Source organism: Convolutriloba macropyga, chromosome 12, assembly GCF_964194025.1.
Source record: "Convolutriloba macropyga chromosome 12, txConMacr16.3, whole genome shotgun sequence".
In the NCBI taxonomy this organism is placed as follows: Eukaryota; Metazoa; Xenacoelomorpha; order Acoela; family Convolutidae; genus Convolutriloba; species Convolutriloba macropyga.
This window is the reverse complement of record NC_134479.1, coordinates 39,132,317-39,143,313: the sequence shown is the minus strand read 5'-3', so window position 1 is coordinate 39,143,313 and position 10,997 is coordinate 39,132,317.

Here is a 10,997-nt window from a genome sequence, read left to right as displayed (position 1 = left end):
ATCTCGAAGGTATTTATCAACCCATTAGACATACCGTCCAACAAATCTCCAAATTAATCATTTTATATTTGAATGGTCCTTTGACATCCGAGATGTCCATTTTATAATCGACGTGCTTTTTAAAACAAACCAGGCCGTTTAGTTTTTGTTTTTGATCGCTCACCCCCCCCCCCCCCCCCCCCACCATTTTTTCTACCTTTTCAAAGAAAGTCGAACAAATTCAGTTATCAACCAAAACTTGAAACACTGAAGTATAAATGGGTTATACGCTACGTCAGAACCTCACGAAGATCATACCAAGTTGTGATTTTTAAGAACTACTAGAAACCAGTTGTCAAAGACGGTCTCTGGGTTTCATCATCAACACATTTCTGCCCCCGTTCATAGTAGTCAACTTCAATCACGTAATGAGACAAACCAAAACTGGGTAAAAATTAACAATATATTGAATATTTTTACTCAACATTTAAGCTAATAACAAAATGTGTTAAGTTCTCCGAAACTAGATTGAGTTTTGTTGTATTGTAAATAACCAGAAGAATAGCAAAGTAGACAGTTGTTCTACCACTACTAATACAAATTTAAGAGAAAGAGAGTTAGCTACAGGCGACATTTAGATCCTGCTGCGAATAAGAGACAAACACTACTTCGTGAAGATAAATATCCAAAATAAAGCATCTTTCAATTTCAGATTTGATGGATCTGCTAGAAGTCAAGTTGAGATACACTTCCTCAGCAATTATGTTCAACATTGCAAATGAGCGAATGACAACAGTGAAACAGAAAATTAGTAGACAGCTTTAAGACGGCTCACACTGGACAGACCCAGCATGTGCTCCAGGATTTTCCCAATTTTGCCATAGACTGAGGGAGATCAACAAATAATTTCTGACAATACAAATGATTTATGACGAAACCGTACACTGGCTGAGATGGCAATCCTGAACTACGAAAAATTTGAGGTGGTTTTGAGTAATTTATCTAGGGGAGTGTTAAAATGTTATCCTTACATTAGATTCCTCAAGCGGTAAATTTTAAGGGGTCAAAAACAAGCATGACATCTGTTTCTTTCGCATAACTTTTTTCGCAATTACAATTTTTCCAAATGTTCATCATCAATGCGTTTTTATAACTTTAAACAAGCTAACAAACAATTAATTTTTGATAACTACAGCAGGATTCGTATTTTCTGGAGCAATTCAAAAGTACTCGGTCGAGAACTTTTGAATTGCTCCAGAAAATACGAAAACTGAATCCTGCTGTAGTTATCAAAAAATTAATAGTTTGTTAGCTTGTTTAAAAATAAAAAAAAACATAATCTGCCATAGCCGGCAGATTGCCGGAATAGCTGCGAAAGCATGGACCTGCGAGCCATATAATAGATATAGAAACAGATACAGATCTAAATTGAAAAAAAAAATCGACGCTGCTCAAAAAACTAGGTAAAAAACATTCAGCAATAAATTAATAAAGCTTGTTAAAATCATTCCGCAGAAGCCTCTTATAAGGGACCTTAACTGCACATATGCGTTCCATTCTTTAAGTTTTAAAGTGCAAAAGTCTTTTATTGAGTGAGGTAAGTCACGTATGATCAAAATCTAATCATGCAAATAACCTTAAAACTTTTGCTAAAGCGAGAGAGAAATGACGTCACGCGCGCAAATGCCGTTAGTGAGAGGAAGAAGTCATTATGACGAATCTCTGATTCGCCGAATCCTAATTCTCCTTTGATGCTTATAAAATTCATAATTGATATGTATTTAAATTGATATAAAGTAGTATATTTTTTAACCAATCAGAATGCAGTATAATTATTTCTAAGTGCTGGAAAGAGAATAAATAATATGAGGGAGAGACTAAAAACTGGATAATAATATAGTTGCATTCCAAGATTCTGTTTTTCCTAGTCGATTAGATTTGGGGATTTGTAGGCTGGAACCCGTATCCGCTGGCTGAAACAAGAAACTCGGTCTACCGACATTATATGGTGACAAGGGTTAAGAGTCTACCCAAATAATTTCGACATTTAGTGAAAAACGAATTTTCAACCAATCAGATTAAAGAAACCATTATTTTTCGTTTGGTCTTTCAATATAACAGCTTATTAAATTTTGTTGAAAAATATTGTCGAAGTTCGTTGAAATAAGCGATTACAAAACAAAATTATTTTGAGATTTAATAAACAACACCTGATAATGAAGATCATTTGTTTAACTTAAAGTTATTCAGCAATTCGAAAACAATTGATTAAATTCACATTCTTCGGTTTAGTGGTTCAATAAAGTTGGCTGGCCAAATTAATCCAGCATCGCATATTTCATTCTATATTTGTTGGAGAATTATGTCTACAAACAACTTTTTATCTCCAATGCCGATACAAGACACACGAATGATTATAACAACCCAGTGATTTCTCCGTGAGTGGCATCCCTAACTGGTTTCCTGAACACTAGTTTGACGTGGCTACACCAACATTCAACTGCACAGAAATCCTGTTAATCTTTCAAGCTGGGACAGAGACAAATAAATGTTGGAATGAACTGACTACAAAACAACCCTGAACAAATGTTAGTAAAAACAAATTAAATCAAATGGTGCTGAGCATTCTTTTTCTTTAACTTTCGCCCCCTACCTCAATAGTGCTACTCTTTTTACCACTCACTAGTGCTTTTCGTTTTTAATGGTAACGTACTCTTTCATTAACCTCTGAAAATCGAGTTAAAAAAAGCCTCGCAAACTTGCACTCCTTAACCCATAGGGAACCAAACAGAAAATAGTTTCTCTAAAAACCCAAACATGGCCTTACAACCATTTCTTAAAATTCACACCTTTACAGGTAATTCAAATGAAAATTTTGATGAATTTGAAAGTCTGCTTCAAGCAGGCATTGCAGTTGGCGCAATTGCTGAAGCTCAGCAACCAGCATTTTTAAAACTCAACCTATCTGGAGGCGCTTTGCGCTTCTATAGCGGACTAGCTGATGCTACCCGCAACGACCTCGATGACGCCTTAACAGCACTAAGGGACCGTTATAATCAAACCGCGAATCAGGAGTTTCATAGAATTAAGTTCCATGAACGCAAATTCGACTCTGTTAAAGAGTCTCCAGAAGACTACATTGTCGAATTACAACGACTTGCATTAAGAGCGTTCCCTAATGTTGCTGCAGGCGCACATGGCGCAGCCATTGATCGCGCGGATGAACGAACTCGAAGAGTGAAGGAAGCTTTCATCCAAGGAATGCCAATAAAATTCAAACGCAAGCTTCTGAAAGAACCACAAGAGCGAACTGTTGAGGAACTTGGCAGACAAATCACAAGAGAGCTGTGGATTATGAACGCATACCCAGACGATTCATATCCAGGAGCTTTCCAACAACTGGGCTATTCGGATGACAACACTGTCCAATTAAATTTGCTACAAAATAACCAGGTGAAAATGCATGACGAACTCAGCAAGAAGCTGGACAACATGACATCTCAGCTAGAAAACAGTATTCATAATTCTAATTGCAACCGTGGACGCGGATCCTTCAGAGGCTACAACAGTCGAGGAAGATCGAATTGTCGAGGAAATCCAGGAAGAGGTTATTGGCAAAACAATTCAAGCAATTATCCGAACACAGGAAATTATGGTAACCAGGGCAACCGAGGTTCACCTCATCCTAACAGGAAATTGTTTTGCAGACGATGCGGAAAATACGGACACACACAAAGTAACTGCTGGAGTGTTCCACAGACTAGGAACATAGGCCAGTCTGTTCCATTCGACCACAATAAAAAAACTAAAAAAGCCACACAAAGCCCACACACGTAACATGAATTCTCTCAATGAACATAACATGCAACCTTTTGATTTTTATACAGAACATGTAGTCTTTTTATATTCACTTGAAAGATCAGAAGGCTATTGCCCACTCACCATGAGCGTAAGAGCAGGACCTCTGACGCTTCCCGTCTTGATTGACACCGGTGCTTTTACAAGTGCTCTGTCAATAGATGTTTTTAAGCAGATTGAGCTTCAATCACCATCTTCCATTAGAAACAAAACTTCAAAACCAGATTTTAAAGTATGTGTAGCATCCAACGACCCCGTCGACGTCCTTTTCTGTTGTGAAATCGAGTTTGATTTACCTGTAGGTTCCTTCATTGAAAACTTCCTCGTGCTTCCTAAAATGAAGGACATATTACTTGGAATATCTTTTTGCACCAAAAATAACCTCGTAATAGACTTTCAAAACAGACTTTTGAAATTGCCCAATTTCACTCTTCAACTGAACAGGTTAAAAAAATCACATGAAGCAACCGAGAGACTAAACAATAGAAAACAAATTGATTTGTTCCTTAATAACTGCGAACAACTTAACCCATTTGAACAAAAGTTTGTCTGTGCCTCAGCCCAACTTCCAGTCTGCCTACAATCTACAACAGGCATAGTGGAGCCATTAAACTCTGTTGAACAGGAACATGAAATTTGTTTAACCAGCTCACTAGACACTTTTAACAGCGATAATGAGGTCTACCTTGGAATAATTAACGCTTCGCCCAATCTAGTACTCCTACCAAAGTACCTTAAAATTGCTAAGTTTTCCATTCTCACCCCAGAACAAGCCAATTTCCTTCTACTTGTTGAACCAGCAATCCTGGCTCAGCAGAAATTCCATAGACACATTTCGCAGCTTCTCAAAGATAACAACTATAGACAACATAGAGTAAAAGCACAACAAAGTGAGACATTTTGGTTTCCTACACCAGAGACATGTGAACGCCCAGATGAGTTAAATGGAAGAGAAAAAACCATTTTTCTTCAACTTCAAGAATTCAGAGAGAAGGAGAAGCTGAACCCTTTCTCATCTAAAGAAGATAGAGTAGAATTCTTAAAACAATTTTTGTGGGAATCAACTTTACTAACAATAGAGGAAATGACTCAGCTTGAAGAAGTTCTTGTAGAGTACCATGACATTTTTGCCAGGCATCGTCTCGATGTCGGTCGAAATGACGTTTTCAAAGTGAAGCTCACTCCAGAACACGAAAGGCCAGTATACACTCAAAGCCCACCAACTCCAATTCATATTAGAGATGAGCTACAAATAGAATTGGCCCTCCTTCAATACTACGGCATCATAAAAACTCTTCCCTTTTCAAAATATTCGTCATCAATTTTTGCTCAGAGGAAACCATCAGGCAAATTACGTCTTCTTATAGACCTAAGAAAAATCAATCACTTAATTAGGCACGATTACGACGCCAATAATTTTCCCATTTCAACCCTTTCAGACGCTGGTGCCCATCTAGCAGGGAAAAAGTATTTCTGCAAATTAGATTGCTCGCAAGCCTACTTTGCTCTGCAAATGGCAGATCCACAGTCCATTCAAATGCTGGCATTTAATTTTGCCTCTCGAACTTACGCATTTACGCGACTAGCACAAGGCCTCAGTAGAGCAGTAAGTACATTCTCATCGTTCATGCGGCAACAATTAGAGAAATGCATCCTTAATGACAAATGTTTCCAATATGTCGATGATGTTGGAACTGCGGCAACAGATGCCAAAGAAATGATAGCAAACCTCAAAGAAATTTTCGAATGCATACGCAAGAGTGGACTTAAACTTTCACCACAGAAGTGAATTCGGTAAGGGTTCTGTTACTTTTCTCGGAAGCAAAATCACATCTAGCGGAATGGCGCCAATCACTGAAAAAATAGACAAGTTTCTTCATTCCCTAAAACCACCGCGTACATTGAAACAAGTAAGGAGATTTATTGGATTTTGTCAATTCTACAAAGCGTTCATACCTAGACTAGCTGAGAAGCTCCTACCATTTTACCAATTACTTAAAAGTGACACTGAATTTGTAATCAACTGTGACCACATCTCAACAATAGAACAGATGAAAAAAGAACTCAAAACAATCTGCGAGAGTAGTCTCCGTTTACCAAAGAAAGGTCTACAGTATGTAATCCTGGCAGATGCTTCATTCTACGCTGCAGGATATGTTTTGATGGTCGAAGACTACACGATAACACAAAAAAATGAGACGAAACAGTATGCTCCAGTTTGTTTTGGATCTAGAGTCTTTCAACCCGCACAACTGAAACTGTCAATTTACGCAAAAGAATTCCTAGCAGTACATTTTGCATTGGACAATTTTGCTCATCTTGTTTGGGGAGCAGATAAACCTTTACTTATTCTCACAGACAACAAAAGCCTGACTAGATTCTTCCAAGCAAAAAAAGTTCCAGCATCCTTATGGAACGCCGTAGACCATGTTTTGTCATTCCGATTTGTACTTGGTCACATACCTGGGAGAGCGAACTTAGCTGCGGATTACCTATCACGATTGCCGATTGAAAATTCGGAAAAACTCACATTACTCCTCCGAGATCGAATACCAACTATGGATGTATGTGTGGAACTTAAAGCACAGACACCAGAAGTGGACTCGCAACAGGAAGAAAATGATTATTTAGAAGACGAATATCAAAACCTGTACTCATTTACGGAGCTCGACGAACACAACTCGCATGAACTCACACGTCTAACCAAGTTCTATTACACCACTCAACTTAGCGCCTTAGCACAATCAAATCCTTTAGACACCATGGACTTGTCGGACAGACTGGCTCCGCTAAACAAATCCCAGGAGCAGAACACAGATGAAACAATTTCCCTCGTTAGGAGATTGGGGCTTCTTAATTAGGCCCCAATCAATACTCTACACTCAAACGAAGATACAAAGAAGTACATTAAGCAGTTACCAAGAGTTGTGCTTCAGAATAATGTACTTTACAGAAAATTTTTTGATCAAACAGGTGCCAGCTTTATTCTTCAAATTTGTGTTCCAAAACACTTACAACAGGAAATTATCTTCCGCTCACACAATACAAAATTTAGAAGCCACAACGGAATTACAAAAACTCTTCAGGATTTTCGACTCAAATTTTACTTTCCAGGCTATCATGAATTTATTGTTGACATTAAAAACTGCTTAACATGCTTACAAGCAAAGTCAGTGAAGATCGAAACAATTACTCCACCACTGCAACCAGTTGCATCTGAACAAAATTTTCCCTCGGACATGTTACAAATCGACATTGTGGGACAGTTGCCCACTTCTCACAACTTTAAATATATATTAACTGCAATCGACGTCTTCAGTCGATACCTATTTGCTATACTCTTTCAAGACGAGTACGAAGCCTTGGAAAGCTGTAGGGTGAAAAGCATCAAATTGCCTCGAAAGGAGAAGGCCGAAAATCTTGGATATGGGCGCTGGCTAATCACAAGTGCAAATCCAGATTTCCTGATGACGGAGAGGCCTTCCAACCCAACAGGCTTGGCTGATGTTAAACATCACCGGGGATGCAGTGCGTGCGTAATAACATTAAAATGTGGAAATGAACTCGAAGGAAACAACATTTTCATCAAATCGGATTTCGCCTCCTGTAAAACGACAGGTGCAGTAAGGCTCAATATCGAGCTATCACCACCATTGGGCAAGTTATTTCAGCAATTGCCGCCGTTGCCAGAGCTCCCCAACAGTAATGACTTGGGTCAGGCCCAGGAAACTTTGTTAGAAGAGTTTCAGCTGAACCTGGCAAAAATCCCAACGAATTACAGAAGAAATCAGCAAAAATTAGACGAGCTTGCGAAACCCATCGTTTTTAAAATGAGGGAACTCAAGCCACATCTGAACGACCGTTTCTCTTCCTTTATTGATTGGAAGACTTCGATTGGACTCGGTGTAACCTCATTCTGCATATCTCAGCTGCTTCATTTCGGCTATGTATACTTACAACATCGTTTCATTAAAGTTAACAGGGGTTTTCCATTTAGACTGAAATTCGGGGAAAAACGAATAAAAACTAAGCCAGTCTCAGCAGTCAGTACCGAGGACTACCGTTATTTACAGCAACACCCCGAGCACATTATTCACAAATGTTCGATAGAAGTCCCAATTCACGAGAGTGGTATCATCAGATTTGAACCACCAGAACACATATACGCTCAACCATTGCTAAGCGCAGCACCAGAAGCTCCTCCAAGATCATTCTACCCCACAATTCCACCAGCTCTGCCCGAGCGAACTGAAGTGTACTCCAACAGAGGCAAGTGCACCACCCGCATGATTTAAAATTTTTTAAAAAACGCTCACATGTAAATTTTGTATGGCTGTGTGTTGGGTTTTGGAAAACTCGTGGCTTAAAAGAAAAACAATTCATTTGTAAAAGCAAAATTTGTGCGAGGTAACCATTGTTACGCAGTAGCATAGCATAAACTGATTACGTTATCTTCATAAACTTTTATGTGCAGCACAAGTATTAAACATCCGCTACTTTATGGATAGATGCTCTCAGCAATTTTATGCTTGCTTGTTGATTATAGCAGTGTTGCTAATATAGAGTTGTTCTAATGTAAATATCTTGTGCATTATGTTTCATTGTTCTGTATCTAAATAGATTTCAATTCATTTAACTTGTATTGGGTGCCCGAAAAGGCAGAAAAATAACAAAAAAAAGAAAACATATAAGTGGAAAAAAAGACAAAAAATTGTTTTCATTTTTGTAAGAAAAGGAGCTGCAACCATACTAAACCATACTAAAGTATTCACAGCTGAAAGATGCTTTCTGATTTAGCAATATCTGTTTCACAATAAAATCGCAGTGCTAAAAGGAAAAAAAGCTGGCCAGTATGACGAATCTCTGATTCGCCGAATCCTAATTCTCCTTTGATGCTTATAAAATTCATAATTGATATGTATTTAAATTGATATAAAGTAGTATATTTTTTAACAAATCAGAATGCAGTATAATTATTTCTAAAAGTGCTGGAAAGAGAATAAATAATATGAGGGAGAGACTAAAAACTGGATAATAATATAGTTGCATTCCAAGATTCTGTTTTTCCTAGTCGATTAGATTTGGGGATTTGTAGGCTGGAACCCGTATCCGCTGACTGAAACAAGAAACTCGGTCTACCGACATTATAGTCATCCAGAAAATTTGACTTTCAGCTTTGCTGTGTGAACAAATTTAAAACGAAAAAAGAGCGTCAGACGACGAAACAAAAAAAACCAAGAGCTAAAAAATTGTTCTGCAACGATATCTGTGAAAAAAGTTAAGCTGACACATTCTTGAAAAGTGCTAGTTCTGACACGTTTCACGCTGATATAATGCACAGAAAACAAAAATCAGCAAAAACGTCAAGCTAAAATTTCTGAGTGCCTGTGAGTTCTTTATATCAAATTATAGATATGAGAGTTAACTTTATATCGCTTACGCTTTACTATAGTTTCTTTATATCCGCTATAGAAAATACTGCTATATGAAAAACTCAATATCACCATAATTTGGGCTGTAAATGATTTCCGCTCAGTCGTGAAAAAATACGTTAATTTTTGTACGCTATTTCATTCTCGTTTTCTCTACTTACATAAAAAAGATGGTTACGCTGATTTGTTCTTTTACTGTTCGTCAAGCTCATACAATTCAAAATCCCCAAGTTTCTTGAACAAAATAAAACATCATCTCCGCCTAAAATCAATATCTAGAGCAAAGCTCTCATATAAGCGCTATAGAAACAGTAAAGGGTTCAAAGCAAAATGTCGTTGTACTTGATGTCTGTAGCGCACATAAACATAGCCGGCAGGTCGCCAGAATAGCTGCGAAAGAATAGACTTGCGTGCCATATAATAGAAAGAGACAAATAGATATAAGTTAAAAAAGGTATCGACGCAGCTCAAAAAACTATGAAAAACATTCAGCAATAAGTTAATAAAGCTTGTTAAAATTCATTGCGCAGAAGCCCTTTCATTAGCGACCTTTATTACAGTATGAGTTCCTTTGACCTTAATTCCATTCAAATTAAACTTAAGTTTTAGAGTGCCAAAGTCATTTTATTGAGTGAGGTAAGTCAAGTACGATCAAAATCTAATCACGCAAAAACTTTTGCTAGAGAGATAGAGAGGGAGAGAGAGAAATGGCGTCACGGGCACAAAAGCCGTTAGTGAGAGGAAGAAGTAATTCAGAAAATGTAAAACAAAAAAGAGCGTCAGGCGACGAAAAAAAACATAGCAGGACAAGTCCTGACGTATAATTCAAACACTTTTCATTGAATAAACAAAAACTAGAACTAGAACGAACTATGGGTGAATTGTGAAAACCATTTCTGAAAATGATCAGAACAAAATAAAAAAAAACAAACAGAAAATCAATGTCAAAATGCCGCATGTGAACAGAAAACCAATAGCAAAATAAATTTTGTTCAAACAAAACACTGGGCCTAGAATGTACTATGAATGGATTGGGAAAACCATTTAGAAAAAAATCCGATCCAAAAAATTGAAAAAAACAGTAAATATCAAAGTGAAATTGCCGCATGTGAACAAAAAAAACCACTAGCGAGAACGCGAATTTCTGTTCCAACACCCTTTTCTTACTCAACTTTAAAATTAGAGTGACAATTCACGCCGCCAAACTACTGGCTTTTTCGCTCCACTTCCTGTTTCGGCGTGACCAAAATAACTACTCCAATTTGACTTCAAAAATCATGAAAATGAGTGAACAGATCTTAAAAAAAGACAGCGCCCCAATACAATTCAAATTCTTTGAATTGTAGAAAAAAACGAAGACACCGCAATATAGCTCCGTTCAGCTTACAACTTCGCAGCTATAATAAAAAGAACAAAGAAAAACTAGCCGCGATAAGATTAGTACGTTGCCAAACGATAATAAATGCTAAATCGGCGACAAATACAACTTTGAAAGAGGAGAGCTTTAAATCTAGAAAATTACTCAATTCATTATGGAGTATGCAATAGATAATATAGATATCATTTATTGTGAAAATAGCATTTCTTGTGTCACTACCAGTTCCAACTTTATTTTGTACGAGAATTAGAACTAAATTTTAGTACCATTGTGCTGGTCACTTTATATTCCTCTTCGGCGCAAACTTTGTCTTTCATTTTCAAAAGTGTGCCTCCTATAAACTCACAATC